The sequence below is a fragment of the Mixophyes fleayi genome, chromosome 5 (genome assembly GCF_038048845.1).
Source record: "Mixophyes fleayi isolate aMixFle1 chromosome 5, aMixFle1.hap1, whole genome shotgun sequence".
NCBI classification, from domain to species: Eukaryota; Metazoa; Chordata; class Amphibia; order Anura; family Limnodynastidae; genus Mixophyes; species Mixophyes fleayi.
The window spans coordinates 34,575,507-34,596,026 of NC_134406.1; the positions used below are offsets into that span (position 1 = coordinate 34,575,507).

Consider the following 20,520-nt stretch of genomic DNA (forward strand, 5'->3'; position numbering starts at 1 on the left):
AGTTACTGCACCTACCATAAAAAATAAAGAAGAATATTTATAGGTCTTCATAGAATGCTTTCCCTTGTTTTATCATCATTCACTAGGGTCTAGTGTCATCTCGTAGCTCCTTGTAATAACATGGGGATGCTCATGAATGAAAGAAAGGTTTTATGGTTAGTTTTAGAGACCAGTACAATACAGAGGGAATGTGTCAAGCAGGAGTAGGAGGAGTTGTAATAGTAAAAGTAGCATTAATCATAGTAGTTTTAGTAGTAGTAGTATCAATAGTCCCATAGATTGTATGCTTGTGAGCAGGGCTCTCTTACTTCTCTGTCTGTATGTATTACCCAGTATTGTTATGTTATTGTTTGATCCCAATTGTAAAGCAATACATACATGTTGATGATGATAATAGTATTAATAGTAATAGTATTAAAAACAGTAGCACAGCAAAAGTGCCAATACAGAGTTTGACTGGGCACCTACATGCATTATAAATACTATCTTTGCCAATAGCGATGGCACAAAAGATCATCCCAGTAAGTGGCTGATCTGTGGGAATCAGAGGGGCTTATGCGAGACCTTTATGCCATAGCTGCAAAGTCAGTAAATATAGAAACTAAAGCTTTATGACCTTTCTTTGACTGATTCTCCAAACGCGGAGTAGCGGTACAGTCCACATAGTCACGGTGGATATTAGCGACACATAGGTGCCTATTAACCGACAACTGATTCCATGCCAACTGCTTACAATACAGATCAGACCAGCTCCATCTACAGACTATTTATGCCTGAATACATACATAAGCAAAAGTTTGAATCCAGGATTTTGCTCTAGGGTCGGTCAAATAGTTTTTAGCGGCCTTGTCTGAATCCCCATGATTTGGTCAACTCAATTTAAATTCTACTTTCCTTGGGATTTTAGTGTGCAGACACAGCAGTTAAAATGACATCTAAACTGTAATCATTAAGGCTTTTCCTGCCTAATTTTAAGATTTAAAAATAATGTTTAGATTTTGCACATAGTTCTGTAAAATAATCTGGTATTCGCCCATTGTACAATATAGAATTGGTCCAACACTGGTACAGAGTATATATACAAAAGAAAAAAGGGGAACAGGGAAATAGCAGACCATATTTTAATGCACAATAAAATTAAACCATATAAAACAAGAAGAAAAAAAAAATTCTATAGATCATCTTCCAACTAAAACTATCAATTGTAATATGTTTGTAGTTGTCCTGGGTGTAATCACTGAGGCTAAGGAATAAGCGTATACTGAAAACAGCTGAACACAATGTTAGTGTCTATTATTGAAGTGTCTCCAGCTCACCACACCCCCTGGCACTATGAGTGATCATCTGATACTACTGACCTATTCTGCTTGCTGCAGTATCTGATCCATCTAGATGAACTCTACCCAAAGAATTCACACAGCCCAGATACTGGATCATTTGTCATAGAAGATTATCTTTGGTCCAACATAAATTCTTTGAAGCCACTGTAAGTTAAAACCTGTACACCATGTCTGACAGAAGCACTGGGAAAGTAGTGAATGGAAGGTATATAAGTCCTGAATTTATGTCATTTGTGTTTTAAAACCCCAGGGAGATTGTTTATGACTGGAAAAAGCTTATCAGAGATTGTCTTCAACAGTAAGAAAAACTGGTTAGGGTCCCTGGGGGTTTTGAATGGAGAGAGAAGGGCAGGCTCCATTCTATTGGCCCATATCGGGTTTTCCAGATCGCTAGCAAGGTGCTGGCTAATCAGGAACTACACCTAATAAGGTGCTGATAAAAGGCTGCTAGGCAGCTCAGTCAGTCTGGGGAACAGGTGGATGCTTGATAAGAGAAACTATAGTTTATAGCCAGTGAGTACGGTTGTTTTGAATGCGTGTGTGGGACACTAGGTTCCTCACTTCAGAAAGCGAGATCCTGTGTTGAGTTAGTTTCGGACGGGCAAGGTCTTTTGTGACATCCTTGGCTGATCTGTATAAAGTGCAGCCGTCTGTCCCAGAAGATGGTAACCCCTGTCTGATTATATGACACATGGTATTCACATCTTGAAACAATTTACATTGAACATGTATATGTTTAGGAGTTTATTGCTGTGTGTCAATTAGGCAGAATGTGTAGCAGGAAAAACACCTATCACTGAGATCTGAAAAACTTCATAACTATCTCCTGTGGTTTACCCCCTTTGGCCAGGGCAATAGTGTGAAAATCTTGTCTAGGATTTTCAATACCATAAATACGTTATTTGTACTGAGCGCAAATGTTCATACATAGACTCTTTTTCTTTACATTCCTGCCTGTGCAGCAATTATGAAGAGGGCACTCAGTTGGCTTTCAGCCTTAAAATAAAAGGGGTGAGAGCAATGCACCTAGTTGTTTGTGTGACCCTTGACATAGACAGCCAGTCCCTCAAATCAGCTATTCAAACAGTAAGCACAGTAATGTGCTCCCCAGTTTAACCAGCAATAACCAAACAGATAAACAATAATAAGGACAATTTATAAGAAGCAGTGCGCTCTCATTACAAGGTTGAGACACAACGCTGCCGTCTTCATCTATATTTGAAGACTTCCGTTCCGTACCGAGAAAGCATTCCATTTAAACCCTCTCAGGATCACCCATCTCCTCCCTAGACAGGACCTACAATGGCAAAAGTATGTCCCTCAATACACCATCCCAGTATGTTATCTGCTCAATCGGCTTCCCTGGCTGGGTTCTCTGTATATCACAGCTATCCCCCCCTCTCACCTTCGTTCACTCTAAGAAGTGTACATTGCAATGTATAATTATTTGCACAAGCACTTACACACAAATACAACTTAACTTTATTACCCACTGGCAACAAAATATCTCATTTGAAAAGAAAGTGCTGCATTATATATCTAAACTGCAACATCCTCTACTGAAAGACAATAAATAAGCATTGCAACGAGAGGTTATTAAGCAGATCTGTGGACCTCTGCCCATACAGACAAGCTACATATCCTGTACACCGCCTATAATTACAGGTATGCTGCTCTAATTAGCAAAACATAACATATACTCATTGTCTGGAACAATTTGTGAGCCATTGCTAAAAGGAAGCATGATTTGGTCACATTACAACATAATTTAATCTTTTAATAAGTGTATACTTCATTTATGCACTAAGATCCATGCATAACAAAAAGCACAATTAAAATAAACCTTGGTAGGGTATCTCTATGAAAATTGGTGCAAATGAAAGAGGTGGTGTTGCCCATAGCAACAATGCAGATTATAAAATGACATTTATTCGTGCCGTTTAGAATTTTATACAAACAGCTGCTTCCATAGATGTCTCCAAACATATAGAAAGGTCAGAGAAAACCAGAGCATAGCGTAAGGGGTGTCAGCAGTAGTAGACAGTGGCTTACATAGTCTTCAACTGTGACTGTGAGCAACATTTATAAAAGCAGCAACGCTGATGCATATGCAAGCTAGCAGAATATATTAAACACAGAATTTAACAACCTGAAACAGTATATTCAGCAAACACCACTAGAACATTGCGTAGCTTCTACACAACCTGGAGAACAGGCAGCAGTTTTTTTTCTATAAATATAGTAGGGATAATTCTATCTTTAAATATTATTCGGAATAAAGTAGCAAGTTCCTGAGTCGAAAGGGGGGAGCGGGGGGGGGTGATTGCTTTTCACACAAGGCTTCTTGATGTCTTTTTTTTGTTGAATGACGACAAATTAAAATCTGTCATGGATTATTTGTCACTTTGGATTAGATTTATCAAATTTTAGACAATGACTAATTGATTATGTTCAGCAGTTTGTATGTCCTCCCCCTATTTGCGTGAGTTATCTACAGGTGCTCCAGTTTCCTCCCACACTCCAAAAACATACTAGTAGGTAAATTGGCTGCTAACAAATTGACAATTGACCCTAGTCTGTGTGTATTTTAGGGAATTTAGACTGTAAACTCCAATGAGGTAGGGACTGATGTGAGTGAGTTCTCTGTACAGAGCTGCGGAATTATTGGGTGATGGATGATGATGATGATGATGATGATGTGAAAAAAAACAGGATATTGAGGGTGTACTTTCTTTTTCATACTGCATAAGAAATGGCTGCGCATTTTGTTTTAATATTGTGGCCCCAGAAAGACCTTTTGTAGCAGTCTGTTAATCCCAGTACCATTTCCTGGTGACCTTTGTATCTTTCATGCCATCCACAGGCACTGCATGTCAAAGCCAGATATTTTACATCAAGGGTGGATGTAGACAGTCTGGCAGGGAATTAAAATGAATTAGCTGCACTGTGATTCACTTCCACACTGTCACTTCCACACTGCACTGTGGAGCTCTTAGGGGTATATTTACTAATCTGCGGGTTTGAAAAAGTGGAGATTCTAGGTATCAATTATTTACTACATTCTACAAATTGACAGTTAGGATCTGAATAGTTGCTATAGGCAACATCTACACTTAAACCCGCAGTTTACTAAATATACCCCTTAGTCCCACAAGAGAGAGAGAATCCAAGACACAGCTAGAGCAAGATAACCTGTCCTGTTTGTTGGTGGTACCTGGCCGGGCCTGGAAAGCACCTCACAGGCAACCTAGGTGGGTAATTTCACCTGAAAAAGTTTTTTTTTTTCTTAAAAATTGATGGCTCTTTAGTTTTAGCCCTGGATTCTAACTCTTGAAGTAGTTTGTGGAGCCTGGCCTATAGTAATATCAACGGCACGCCGTTCATATGATTATCAGTAAACTACATAATCCATCACAAACATGCATACTATAGTCACACTAAACACAATAGACCGGAGTCATTGACGTACATAAATGCCAATACATGGCGTATTTTGTGTAGAATCAATATGCGCATTCCCAGAACCGGACTATACGCCAGTGAACGAAGCAACATCAATTCATCTTTGAGCACAAAGGACCCTTATGGCAGCCAATTATTTCAGGGGTGGACAGGGGCGTAGGAACAAATATTTTCATGGGGGGGACAAAAGGCCAAGGACTGCTATAGGTCTCCCTTTTTCTCGCATTTGGTATCTCGTTTTACAACAGTTGTAACAGTGACTGTAGATATACAAATACTCATAATCCTATGTTATTTTTTTGTCAGTGTTTCAGGGGTTAGCCAACCCCAGTTTCATTGTTTATTTTACTATAAAAAAAATGATTTATACATTAGTAAATATTATTAATTTTAACTACCAATTAGTACAATAGCTGTTAGAAAGATAGATAAATTGTTCATCTTAAAAATTTACATATTTCATAGTCATTAACCTAGTTTTTATTCAGATTTCGTTGACAGCCTAATCTCATTTGACTGGGAGTATTTATAAATCTATAGTTACTGCCTCACTGGTTATGGTAGATGCTATAAATTTAAATTGCTGTATCTCCTGTTTGTTACTGAATCCACCGCACGAAATAAACGTAAAGTGAATAGTTGTTCATCAGCAATACAGGTTATTTATAAAATGTTTAATAATGGAACACTGAGTTTTATTAAACAAATCAATCAATTTTTATTACATCTATACAAAGACAATCTATAATTTAAAAGATTTCACAAGTTTAGAACAGATACCATGACCTCAGAAAGTAGGATGAAGGCTTTTGTGTAGAAGTTCATAAAGGGGGCCGGAGGGGAGGGGAGGCAACTGCCCCCCCCCCCTCCCCCAGTTCCTACCCCCATGGAGGTGGAACAGGGGGGAAACTGGGTGTATGCATATAGTCAATGTACAGTAAGGGCGTGGCAAGCTCGAGCACACGCAGAAGCATAGGCATCTCAAACATACGTGTTTTTCTGTAATATCACTTGCACTAGGTACAGGTCGGGTGTAAGTGCCAATTACTAGTGATGACAGCTGTGTATGTATGCTAGAACATGTGTTTGCAATCAGGAGCAACTCATTTTATTTACAGTGGACATTAATAACATCATGATAAGTGCTTTAGAATGAAGAAAAAAAATGGGAAAAAAATATTTTTCAATTTTGTCATTAATGACTATTATTAACAGGTGATAATCACGGAATAATTTTATTTTCTTTTTTTTGTGCATTCTTTTGGGAATTTATATTCCACATGTGTATTGGACATATCCTGCAGTGTAAAATTCCTCACCCTCACCTTTAAAGTCCCAATCAATCCCCCCACCCCAACATCTCTACCTACACTCCTCGCCACCCCCTCCGCCTCACCACTTCACTGGTCCACTCTTCCCACTCCTGCTTCCAGGACTTGGGCTGCTCTCTGGCTGTAGAAACAATCTCCCACACCCTATCAGGTGGTTAGCCTCTACTCTCAAAGGCTTCAAGTGTGGCCTTAAGACTTCCTCCTAACTCTTATCCCGCCTGTCACCGCCACTCCCCCAATCCATATCACACTATATGTGTCTTCCCCTTTTGTTTAGGATATAAACTCTCACAAGTAGGGCCCTCCTTCTACTATTCCATCACTCTATACCTCTGTACCTCCTCTTTGCCTGCTTCCCTTGGCCGGATATTAAGAAACCAGGGGTACTTCAAGCTGGTCACTGTCATCACTCTTACTCTCTGCCCCATAAATTATTTGCTCTGCATTAACTTTTTATTTGTATTTGTTTATTCAGTAGGTCTTGTGTTTTGTATTCTGCTCTTCATGTATCATGCAGTGGATCACTACTTTCTGTGTGTGTCATGTACGGTTTGTGGACCTTTTGTGGCACCTTATAAATAAAAGATAATAAAAATTGTCTGTATTCAACAAGAGACTTTCTCAGGTCCGTTCCTAGTTGAATACAGTCGTGCATATGCATAGGTTTTGTTTTTGTTTGGTTTTTTTTAAACAAAACACTATTTATGTTGGTTTTCAGTGCCTTAATGAATCAAGCCCAATCTATCGCTCTTTTGTGACATCAAGCTGCCTCTAGCATGGTTGCATCAGCTAAACATTGAAATATGAACAGAGCCAATACCTGCAGAGAAGGTAACACAAAATGGTGTGAAGCCAGAGAGCATGGGCTAGACTATTAACAAAGGCTCAAAGGCAGTGTCTGTTACCTATATCAACCAAACTAAACAATATTACTCCTCAAGAGGCCAGGCATTCCTGGATCTTAAAAGCCAGTGATAGGCAACCTGAAACACTCTGGGGGCATGTTGCGGCCCTCACATTACCCTTAATCGTTTAATCAGAGAAAGGGACACATATCCTTAATAACATATCAGCATTTTAAACAAGAGTTTCAAGCGATAACAAAACAAATCTGATAGTAAAGCAGGAAGGAGCTGGGGGCCACAGGTGAAGGCTCGGAGGGCCACCTGTTGACCATCACTGTTCTATGCCCACAGGTATCACTCTCTAGTGGTAAAGATGCTTGCTTGGGCTTAGTATAATCAAGTTAAGTGATTTTCTTAAAAGTGAATTATCCTTAAACCTCTGGGAAAATGGGAAGCTGGCTTAGCCATCCACCACCAATTAGGGCCTCAAAGAAAGTTGGTCATCTCTGTGGCTTCTAACATCTAATATTTTACAGTTTAATACTCAAATCTTCCCAATAAACTCTTGATCACAACTCACTGATATCACAGGAAATTCTTATCATAAATTAACATCACTTGTGAGTTACAATTCATCTATTTTTGAATATAAATTCACAGACGGGCTCAGTGGGCACTGAATACAGAGCTACTATATGAGCATGCAGCAAGGGATCAAACAGGGAAAACAAACTCTCCTCATTCTTCAGGAACCGCTTTCAGCAACATCCTGATCATGTGACCTCTGAAAGCACCATGTGACCTCCAGAAATATGTCACACTCCAATAGTAAACGTAATATGGAGCTCAGAGGACGCTTTCATATTTTGCATTCTTCCATTTCAATTAAGTATCTCCTCACACATTTCAGTGCTGAATCGCAGCACTGCTGCAGGTGGCTGTGGTTACACTGCTGCCATGAGAATGGACCCCAAGCAGTGTAATAGTATAACCTCAGGCCCTTTCCTCAAGAGACAGGGAGACAGACACTAGAGAGGGAAGTTGGGTCTTTGTTGTGATAGTCATTTAATTCATTAGGAACGTGCTCCCTCCTCTCACATTCCAATCAGTCTGGAATGTGGTAGTGCGCCAGCCAGTTATCCATGTGGGGGGTAAAGAAACAACAATATGCAAAATATATAGATTTCTACACAGTCCACTCCGAGATTAATCAGTATAGTAGCACCCAATAAATACAAAATGGGGTACATTGATAAGACTGTGATAGATACACTGCTCAAAAACAGATTACATGAAAATGAACGGGCAAAAATGTCATACTGACTGGTACATTGCACTTGTGTGCGCATTGTGTGTTATCATAATGTTACACACAGCAAGGTATTGAGAGATGGTAGAAATCACATCATTGTTATATATTATTATGCCCTGAAAAGATGAACAACACAGTCAAAATTTTAGAACTCAAAACAAAAAGGTTTGGAAGCCTCGTCCTTTGTTCAGCAAATCGCAAATCTCCACATCAAAGAAGTCTTCCATGTGATGTTAAATTACTGCCACTACACCTGTATACTGGTGAAGGGGAAATTTCTATTGACTGGAAACTTGAAAAGCTTCTTCTATGTTAGCAAATATTAGATAACAGTCTTAAAAATATACACCTAAAACAAATAAAGTTTACCCTTCGCATTATATTTTGTGGCCTGAACCTATATTCTTCAGACTGCCCCCTAATAATTCTCTAGGACTTACATTGCTGAGGTATGAGGCAGACTGGAATAATCAAAGCTGAAATTCCACAGACATTTTGTTTTCCTTTTAAACAGCAAATCTTGTACCAGTTTAACATTAATATGAAATGTATTTGTTTTTGCTTTCCTAGGATGTCCTCCTATAACTCAGCAAGTGGGGGATACTTATATGGCTGCTAATCCAAGTCTCACAGCCGGAACGCACTGGTGCTTCAACACTCAAGTTCATCCTTCAAGAGAGACACACTTAATCTTTGTCATCATGTGCCAGGAGGGATAGCTCTGACAGAGGAGGTGGACTGAGATTGTGCCGAGAATAGGGATGTAGCATAGCCTCTCTGCCACAGACATAACTAGAAATGTTAGCACCTGGGACAAGAATGTTCTGCCCAGTTTCATATCTGCACCCTGGGTGGCTGCCCCTCTCACATAACCCTAGTTACGGCTCTCCTCTCTGATCACTACATGGCACTTATTAGTCTGCAAAGCATGAAAAAAAAAAAAAAAAAAAAAAAGAAAAAACTACACATCGTTGCCTTACAGCAAGCCAGAAGCTGTATTTAAGAACACAAAAGCAATATTCATAAACCCCACATAAATTAACTAGTGGTCTGTGTTACTGATGCACAGGATGGATAAGAACTAAACAATCAATCAAGTATCCCACCAAACTAAACCACATGACTGAAATGAACCAATCAGCAGTAATGCCACCACTTTTCTGTCACAAACTCACTGGTGATATTGTGGATATCACGATACAAATTATGAGGAACAAACTACTAAATTTATGAACATGTGACCAGACACCTAAACAGTAACACAAGGAGGCCGGCCTGACCACTAACACTTACAGACTGTTTCCACCCCTCACCACAACACAACCTGCTGAGAAAACCCACGAACACTAGAGACTTCAGGACAATCCACATATCACTAGTCTGTGTCCTTTTCATCTTCTGAAAGTGCAAATATCTTATACTTCTAATTTATGTACAGTTACATAGTACAAGATGGCCACTGTACACAGCAGTGACAGGCATGATGTTGGATTATAGGGATAATTTTGTATGCGTCGACCACAATGCCTATATTCCATACTTGCCAACTCTTCTGGAATGTCCGAGAGGCTCCCGCATTTTGGGAGAGTCTCACGGACTCCCGGGACAGTATGGCAATCTCCCGAATTCTGCCCACTTCCTAGTGAAGTGGACAGAATTTGGTCCAAAATGCCGCGATATTTGGCCCCGCCCTTGTGTAAAATGCCGCTTTTGCGGCATTACATCACAGGAGCGGGTCCAAAATGACGTGATTTTGGCGCCCCGCCCCCTTCCCTCGACGGGCTCCCGGAAGATAAATCCATAAAGTTGTAAGTATGCTATATTCCATCCACTGCAGAAGAGGTATTTTCAATCACAAAGTATGCAACATATTGAAAGTCATTTACTGCTGATCAGTCATTAATCTCAGCAGCTCTGATACTTGAATAAAACAGCTGAGTTCAGTTACAGGCCAAGGAAGCTGCTACAGTGTTAATTGGTAGTAAATAACTCTCTGCCATCCCCATGTGTGATCACCACGTTATCTCCTTTACAGCCAGCTGTAGCCTTGATCTGCATACATCTGAAGATGGCAAGTCACATACAAGAGGTAACACAGTTGTTTTTACTGTATTAGGTACCATGCTGATACAGACAAGCACTGCTGGAGTGCTGAATGTAATATGGTCACATGACATGTGACAATTTACTGTATCCTTCTCCATATACAGACAAAGTAGTGAATTCAAACTAAACCATTATATTTGCCCCCTCACTAAGGTCACAGAACAAGGATACTTAGTATGTAGAAGTAAAGCTGTCCCATATACAGTGTCCCAAAGGCCAATATGGTCAACATAAACCACATCAGTCCCAAATCACTGTGTGTGGCTCCCAAGAGATGGGCAAACCTGATCAACATCTAATAAGAAGGGAGCAGGGACCTATGTAAAAAATGTGATTGCCTATTGCAATCTGGCAGTGTGTGAGATTATCACCCAATTGCATTAAATGCGTCGTAAGGTTTGTTCAAATCTGTCAATCATGTAGATCACCAAATTAGGCAGAAATCTTGCTGAAGGACAGGACCTGCTGGTGTGTGGAGATCCTTAGTGTGTTACTGAGAGCGTGGATAAAACGTTGATGCTGGATAGCAGAGCTTCTGAGTTAGTGGGCCTGACTCATCTTAAGTCCCGTTACGTGCTGAATCTTGCTGTGCGCATTATCAGGAACGGACTTTACGCCAGTGAACACAAGTGCATAAGCACATAGCCAATGTACAGTAACTAACTTTAATATGAACTTTTACAAATTGCAACTACAACAGCTATTTTACACTAGAAAGACATTGTTCATGCAGTGAAGGGAACAGGCAGAGCTGCGAGGACGGGAGGGAGAGCCGATATAGAATAATATTCCTATTTAGCTGTGAGCGATTCTTTTATATGTAACCTCCATCTGAATCATAAATCAGAGGCCAATACATCAGGCTGAATAACATAAAAGGAAAAATGTGTTTGACGGCAAAATTCAATTTGTGTAATGTAAGATTTTTTCAAGGAAGCTTCATAGCTGTAAGAATCTCAAAGAACATTTAATTTCTTAAAGGTTATCTTTTCAATTCAGGAGTACAGATCTCATTGTTAAAGCTACTTAATGTGAAGAGAGGGTTGTGGGGGATATTTTGGCGTACACAGGGGGTACGTAATCTCAGAGCCCAATAACAGCACTAGAAGAAATCCATACATGTAATTATTAACAAGTACATGACCTTTACGGGCATTCCATCTACCTCCTTATTCACAACTCAGAACTCAAGTGATAGAATAAAAACTGAAAATGAAACGTGTAACATGTAATAAGTCACAATGTGACACCTGGAGATAGTGACACTGACAGGGGGAGAGATACCAGTCCAGTGCTCCCCACTGTATCTGACCAACCTTACTTAGTGCCAGATACATTTCTCATAAAAGGAAAACATGGCCTGCTCCATAGATTTATATTCAATTTATGTTTGTTAATTCTTTTTTTTTTTTTCAATAAAATATAACGACACTTTATTCACAATAAAGACTGATCTGTCTTCAATTGGTTACATTAACCAACTGCAAACAAGGGCGGGCTGCCTACGCGTGTATATATACATACAGATATATGCACACACTGATGAAGCTCGAGAGAACGAAACATGTTGGCTTTATTTTTATTTGAAAAATGTATGCGGCTTTCTTTCAATAGTTTCATTGATTGTACATTAATTACTACACCATGAGTGCCCTTCAATCCAATGTTTTTTGATCTTAGGTTATTCCATTTCAGGTGTGGATGTTTAGAAGAAAGAAGCTGCTATTTGCCTTTGGATTATTATATTTTTATGGCTTATATATAGAGATTTTTTTTATGAATTTGGTGTATTTAATTTTTAGCGCAGAAAGGAAACTAAGCTAGATAGGTAAATACTGGTGGCTTGACCACCAATACAATGGGATCTTCCTGTACAGTAGGAGGCTCCCACTTACGCAGGGCAGATCTAACACCCACCCTTTAAGAATGGGCCGCTACTTATTGACCAGTGCTGTGTACTTGTCCTACCGGGCTAAAGTCTGGCAGCCAGTCCCTGACTGCACAGGATTTCAGATGGGGGGATTCTGAATGCAAAAAAAAATTATAGTAAAATGATTTTAATGGCTGCAATGTCGCCCTTTTATTGAAATGCACCATTACCAGTGTATTTTTCGGACTTAAAATTAATTTAGTATATTTTTTGGTATATTTTAGCTACTCCAAATTACGGAGAAGAACCATTATATAGAAATCGCTAAGTCCAAAACATCCTAGACTCTAGATCCCATACCTGTACATCACAATATTAATCGTGCAGACACAATCAATAACACAATACAAAAGAATACATACAATTATAAAACAGACCTGGACGTTTGATAGTTACATAAACATTAACTTTAATCTGTGGTTGATTCACTGACAGTAAGACTAGATTCATTAGTTCCAGTGTAGATGTTTACAGACACAGACAACTGACCCCAAGCAGTCTGGTAAGAGAACTGCTGCCCCCACCCCTAGCTGCTACTGTTCCTCCACACTATGAAACGCTCAATGTCAGTCAGCAGTGCAAGCAGACATCGGAAAAGATCAACGTATGTCCTATGCCGAGTCTGAATCTGTACTATGCCATGTTTTCCAAGTTAGTATGTGTGTAGCGCCCCAGCCATGTCCCCATGTTATTGTCTGTACTGTACATCCTCTCACATCTATCAGTGCACCACCTTCATGCTTGTGTCTATGCAGGACTGGAGTAGAGAAGAAACAGGGGATGGAGCCTATACCATTACTGCTCCTCATACAGCACAGGAAGGGCACAGTGATTGGTCTCTAGCACTATGTGTATGAGGAGTATGGAACAGTGCAGGAAGTACTGGGGAGGGATCAGAAAGAGACAAGACCCTCATATCTGCTGCACTTAGAATTCAGACTCCTGATACAAGGTTCTCACCTTCAAAGATTGACACCATTTTCCACATTACAGTTTTAAACACAATTTCTCACTGGGCAACACCCTGGTCCTTTATGCTGGTGTAACTTAAATAAGTGTTTTTTATGGAGCAGCAAAACTTCTCATTACAAATGCTGTTCTGAACCATAATGAGCCCATTGTTAAGGTGTGTTTCAATGGGCCCCCTATTCTCCTTGCTCACTGGAGGTATCCTGCGTTTTGTAGTGGGCGGGGATAGAGCAGCCTGCAGCCAATCAGATAATCTGAACTTCCACAACAGTCAGAACACAGGATATGAGTGTGCTGATTTCTGAGGCAACGAGTCCACCAGTTGTGTGATTGTGTAAGTGAGGACAGGGCTGCGTGTGACCAGGGCAGTGTCATGTGTGAGGGAAATGGAGGACACCGACAGAGTCCCAACTGCACAGTTCATAAATCCAACTTTTCTTTTTTTCTCACGTGCCTTGTATTGTGCCTACCTGCAATATCACTATTCTCTAAATTCTCAATATACTGCAGGAATAGACAACCTGTGCTCTCTAGCTCTTATGAGACTACATGTCCCATTACACCAGTTCAACCAATAGTAAATGGTTATAGAAATGAAATGAACGGTGGGGGCGCTTTGGAATCTGTAAACTAGGAGGAGAATCCCATATAAATAACATGATAGTTCCACTCACTTATCTTGCAGAGGCAGGTGACCAGCGGCTCCCCAGCTGTTGCAGAACTATCATCCAATCGTACTTTGCTGGCCGAAGCTGGAGAATCACTGGTTGCCTTAGACTATCTTCCAGCATGTCAAAATGTTTTAGGCTACAGCTACAACACTAGAAACAAAGGTGCTGCATTACAAACAGTCTACTTCTGTCTAGTTGCATTGTAATCGTATTCAGTTGCTGCTGTATAAGTTTGAATTCACAGTGACCAGAGCAGTGGCCGAATATTCTCACGGCTTCGTTCTATAAATAAAACTGCTTCAGTCCTTATTATGGAGAGTACAACGTAACACTTATTCCATATTACTGCAATGTAAAAGAAAGAAAAAATAAAAAAAAAAAAATGATAAATTGTCTTCATTATTGGAATAACCTCCAGGAAAAGCACAAGAAACTGAGAAATTCAACAAACAAGAAAAAAAATGTGTAGCAACAACAATCTAGTAATAACCAATACATCTCAATAATGTTCACTTTCTACCATATAAATAACCAATGTGTTTATACTGCGCTTTCAACAGCCTCTATATAATAAATGCTGCCCCGTATGTATAAAATAAAATGGAGCTAAATGTGACATTAACGTGGCAGGATAAATTAAAATGGTGTTGACAAAAAAAATGACATCTTTATTACGATGGCTCTGTAATTCTTTCCAGCAGACTACATGTTCTATCCATTACAGAAAGCAGATGCTGCTTAAGATAGCGGTGTTGTAAAGACAGAGCTTGGGTGGTTGGCTAATATGTAACAGGTATGTTTCTACAGACTGCAGATTACTGCATTTATGAACAGGAGAAGTGAGGTCACTGTAGACAAAACTGACATGCTTTGCTTTATTGATTGACCTATTTTGTTCTCTCTTTTTAAATAAATTGTTGTGGCACAAAGGAATTTCCCATTACCAATTTAAAGGCAAAAAGCACTATTTACAGATAAGCCAAAAAAGTGGCGTCATTGTTCTCTTAAACTAGTCCGATGATCACAAATCATAATATTGTTTTTGCAGTTTATGCATTCTCTTTAGGATTTGAGACTACCATTCATTGAGACAGAGTTAGGGGGAAAAGTTTTAGTGGGGTTAGAACACGAACACATACAAGTGCAAACAGAAGCGGAAAAGGTAATAAAAACACAGTTAAAATGGGATAACCTGTTGTCCTCTTGCTAAGATTAAAGGATCAGAAATGATTTAAAGTACCCATGATGCTCATCAGCCATCTAGTATCCTAAAGAGATGAAAATCTGGAAGTCAGGCACTTTATGCACTAGATACCTTACAGAATGGTGATGAGCAATCAAAATTGACTATCCGATTGCTGGAGTGCACTACACAAGTCAACAGCTTTAAAGTGTTAATTTAAGGAGGCGCCAGCTCTACAATGTGCTTTACAAAGCCTTGTAGATTGTAGAGCCCGCGCCTCCTTAAATTAACACCTTAAAAGCAACATTAATACAGTCGCCCATCAAAGTGACGTCATTCTACGCCTGGCATCTTCATTCATCAGAATCCTTTGAAACGTGTATTCTAAGCAGTCGGGGTACGCAGTGCCGGGGGTCTCAGCATCGTATCAGGTACCCAACCCGTTTACATAGAGTGAAATCGCTCTAAACCTGCATATGCGACCATGTAGATTTGTGCGATTCTGCCACTTACACCAGCCTGCACCAGAAGATCAACAAAGTTACCCCTCTTTACTTCTAAGTAGTGTGTCATGACCAATCCGTTGTGCAATCACAAAGCACAGATTACATTTCTCGCAGTTTGAATCCACTGGCTAAAGCTGGGTACACACTACAGAATTTTCCAGTAACTTCTTATGCCGACCGATTTTACATGCGATCGATGATCCGATCGCTCGGTCCATGGACAGCATACACACTAGCCTTGTTAAGTACGATAAAAGGAAGAACGGACGTCCCTTTAGCGACTTTTTACAGCCATGTTGTCGTGAGCAATGATTGCAATTTCATACACATCAGTCGGAGGTTTATACACACACAACGGAAACGAGATTGGAACGAAAATATTAAACGGTATGAACAACCAAATAATGCGACAATCGTCCATTTGGGCAGACTTTCGACCATCGTTTCACTACACACACTGACCCGACTTTTGAACGATCGGTCGTATGTTTGCTATTTGAGCCGATTACTGGACGAAAACCCTGTAGTGTGTACCTAGCTTTACTGTGGAATCCCACTGGGAGGTACCCACACCTATATTATATGCTAGGGACATAACCATTATCTTAATGTGAAATACCTCTAATTAAAGGGGAACACACACCTCAAACCATAGCCATATGAAAACACCTAAACATACACAGTATATTCTATGTACTAATATGGTATGGTCATTGCACTATCAGGAACTGGACTAAAATACTACAACAATGAATACCCTCAAATAACCCAGAGCTCAGAGTCAATTTACTGAACCTGATAGCTTGTGCAACAAGACAAGAACTTTCCCTTTAATGAATCCTGATGAAGATATAAGAGAGGCCATAAAATAGACTGAAGTGCTTCATTAAGTATAATTTGTTCCCCATTTAAGCAATGACTAACTGCATCACCGAGGTTACTGCAGAGCGATTTAATTAAGTGCCGGCATTACATAGAAGGCACTTTCAATACAATGTAAATGGTTTGAAAAATCCATTGAAGCGAACTTGTAATGCAGCAGCTATGTCAAACTAAGCTTCTCCTACATGCCACTCACACCAGACCGGATATAATGGCATATTATATGTCATGCTGCAGAACTGGAGGAACCAGTTCTTCAATATTTATGTAAGGAGTCTAAATAAAGTGCGGGTAACCCGATAAACTAATCTGCTAGTACAAGTATGGTTGATTTGATGTACATGCATTTTTTTTCAATAACATTATTTATGTGTATATTTGTATTTAGTAACATAAGTGACAGCTGTCATATAGGCTTGTCCACCATCAGATAACTAATTTATTAGCTTGAAGATGCTCACCTGCAACTTTTATTAAATATTTTGCTTATCACTGTCTTCCCTCTGTACATTGCAGTCCTAGAACTCTGTGTAGCCTGGATACAACAGCTGTATTAAATGTATTTCCATTGATTAAGAGGACTGTATCAAGAGAGCACCTTAGGAACATATTCAATTAGGATTCACGCCCGCGATCACACACAGCTGCGCATGTAAAGTGTCATCGCAGATTTCCGTGCGCATGTGTGCACGAAAATCCGCTATGTTGCAGTACCGGTGTCCGTGCAGCTGCACGTAATCATGGGTGTGAATCCTAATTGAATATGCCCCATAGTGTCATAACCCAGGATACCAAAACAAACAGACTGATTGTATCCTCTTTCTGCCACAGTACTGTACTTATGAGTCATATTTTTATACAGAGTGTTTAGTAAAAGATTTAGGAGGGTATGTTCAAGCCAATACATTCTACCTTTTAAATAAAGCAACTCTCAGATATGAGATTACCTTTGTTTTATTTAACACGATATATACAAAATTGGAGTGCTGTGAATACACGCATAAACAGGTGTAAAAGATATCCCTATGTTTGTTAACCTCTGACATCACTGGCTTAAAATTATATAACCTACTATGGCCATTTGAGGACATACATACCTCATCTCTGAGTCTGAACAATACTTATTGCTTCTCTACTTCATTCCAGTTTTCCTCCATACAATCTTTAATCATAAAAAAAAGTATACCAAAACATAATTACAATTGTCAATAAAATAAATTATTTTTATTTCTTTATCATACAAATATTACTCATGTATTATACAAAAATAATACACTCCCTACTGTAATATATAAAGGATAATAGATGCCACCTGGGATATCCAGGACCTGCAGCCTTGAGCTTTCAAAGATAACAGATCTCCAAGCGGACTTCTACTAATTTTATGTTGCATTATCCGATGTATATTCCTGACATGAAAGACCTGACCAACCTAAAAACATTTGTCTTTTACATTTCGGTCATTATTCATTTCCTTGGTTATTTTAGTAGAATATTCAGTGGATAATGTTGCCAAACACTAGAAGTTTTGTACAACAGACTTTAACTACTCAGAAGTTTTGTAAGTAACACACTGTATATTGTCATACTTGTACGATCATACCACATGCCAAACCAGTGAAAGCGCACGTATGAAGGTCCTATTTTAACACTCTATAACTGATGTAAGTCATTAGAACATGCATTTATCATTATATACAGACAGTTGATGTTTACTCACAGTTTAAATATGAGGGTTTTATGTTTAATTCAATACTAAGAAGTGGAACTATGTATAGCAATGAGGTTCTCTTCAATAAATTAATAAATGCAGTGTTTTACTGAACATTTAAAAACAAATCCTAATCACAAACCAATTATAATTAACATCTGCTTTTACAATAAAGATACAGCAAACACATGACAAATAACCACTGTCACAAATCATATAGGCAGAACTCCCTCCAATGTACCAGACCTGTCTTTCTTCACTAAGAATAGAAGTTGTTGCTGGCAGCAATCACACCTCCAGGTAATTCGGTCATCTGTGCGCTTAATCTGCAGACACATAGATATATATTATACGGCTGTGATGTTTCCCAGTAAAATTGATTAGCTCCTTGAGCCATCTAGTAGAAATAGATCAACATGACCTCACAGAAAAACACACCGATTACATACAACACAACCTAGCTGAGGGCAAAAGTGTCACCTAATATGTCGTCATCTCAAGGTGTCTATGTGTTTGTTTATTCTAGTAAATCAGGGAGAGTATCTGTGCCTTAGGTCCTCTTTGCACTGAAGACACAAACCTCTTTTGCCAAGCCCTTATCTAAGCCCAATAACATCAAATAAACACATGATGATTATTCTTATATTTATATAGCACCAACATGTTCCGCCATGCTGTACCATCAGAGGACTTCACTGAGGCACATCAGTGACTGCTCCAGTAGAGCTTGCAATCTAATTCCACCACTACACACACAGGGGTCAGTTTAGTCAGAAGCCAATTAAAAGAACCAATAAAACCAAAATTCCCCTTACCACAGTCACTTCTGCCCCTGTTCTGCAGAGCTGAGGTAACAGTGATACCCCATAGTAACACAGGACTTCTCTTCAGGCAGTCAGCAGATCATGCTAGGCCATGTGTGGGGGTATTGCATGTATTCATGGTAAACACAAGCAAATACATGCACCAGAACTGCAGCTCTCAGACCCTCATCTCAAATAACTATTTGTGTGGAGTCTATGACCTCACAATACAGCAAAAACAATGTGAGCTTGTCTGACGTAACAATTACATAGAACAGAGGTGTACTGAGAAGAGACCCGAATGGGAACATTTTTATATTATTACAGAGGAATGACTCCTCACAACACAGACAATACAGGTGCATAATAATACAAAAGTTGACATTCAGGATAGTCTTAAACGGACAACAGAAGCATATTTGACATACCACACTAAGGCTTAGCAGAAGAAAGAAAAACCTACAGTAATTACCAAAGGTAAGAAATGAAACTACTGTAAGAGAAACAGTGACTGTGCCATTCCCTTTGTTGCTCTGCATTTAGATTGAGCCGCAGTGTCCCAGATCAACCTCTACCCACAGGAGATAATCACCTCCCATAAACATAGGCATGTAACAACAAGAAACCTTGGCACAAGCAGCCTGTAGTGACAGAACTAGACTGAGCCCACTGTGTTGTCAGATTTCACACAGTGCTGCAGTGCGAGGGAAGGTTATACTGAACCTGCACCGAGCCCGTCTCTGCTACCTCACGTCGTAACAGAATGCCCACTGTTCTCAGAAAATTCTTACATTGAAGTCTTCTAGAACAGGCTGGAGAACTGTCAATGTGATCCCACCATCAATGACTACTGAAGGGATAAGTCAAGGTGATTATAAATCAACACACCCTTAACCCCAACTGGCAAAACAGAATTCACCCACAGATCCTAATACTTTGCATACATATGATCCTCTAGTTAGGTAATTACCGATGTGTGGGCAGTGAAGAAAAGGCCTATTCAGGTAAGATAGTGATGGTTATGTTCAGAAGCATAAATTGAAATGTAGTGGCCCCATGGCAAAGTCTCTGAAGGGGCCCACACAGATTCTAGCCCCTCACTTAACAAGCGGTCACCTCCTCTTGTTGCTTAATTTTAAAGGGAACATCATAGTTCTCTTCCCCTCTCACCAGGATATAATTTATAACCTTAGAATGCCAGCTTGAGTGCACAGAATTCTGGGGCTTCCCACGCCTGGTGATGTCACATAGCATCCTCCTGCTGACCGTGCTCACCACACTACACTCCTCTGAGTGCAGCACTCACCGAAGGTGGCAGAGTGAACAACCTGGGCAATTGAATTATAATTTAAAAATGTATATTCTATTACAAATAAGCGCATGGTTTGGATTACATAGTGTTAACCTTTTGCTCTTTGTTCCTCCTCTTTATAGATTGTGCACTGAAGATTGTTCCTGCTTTTTGAAAG

General features: G+C 39.6%; 1 protein-coding gene across 5 annotated transcripts in view; it reads right to left on the minus strand.

Annotated features, from left to right (window-relative positions):
* Positions 1-20,520, minus strand: part of MPP7 (MAGUK p55 scaffold protein 7) — a 259,014-nt gene that overhangs the window by 213,850 nt on the left and 24,644 nt on the right. Inside the window, exon 1 of one of the 5 annotated variants that reach the window (XM_075212008.1) lies at positions 17,635-17,670. The exons of the other annotated variants lie outside the window; for them this stretch is intronic. The gene's annotated coding sequence lies outside the window, so the exon portion shown is untranslated. Of the gene's footprint in view, positions 1-17,634; positions 17,671-20,520 lie in introns of those variants that run through there. 5 annotated transcript variants of the gene reach the window in all.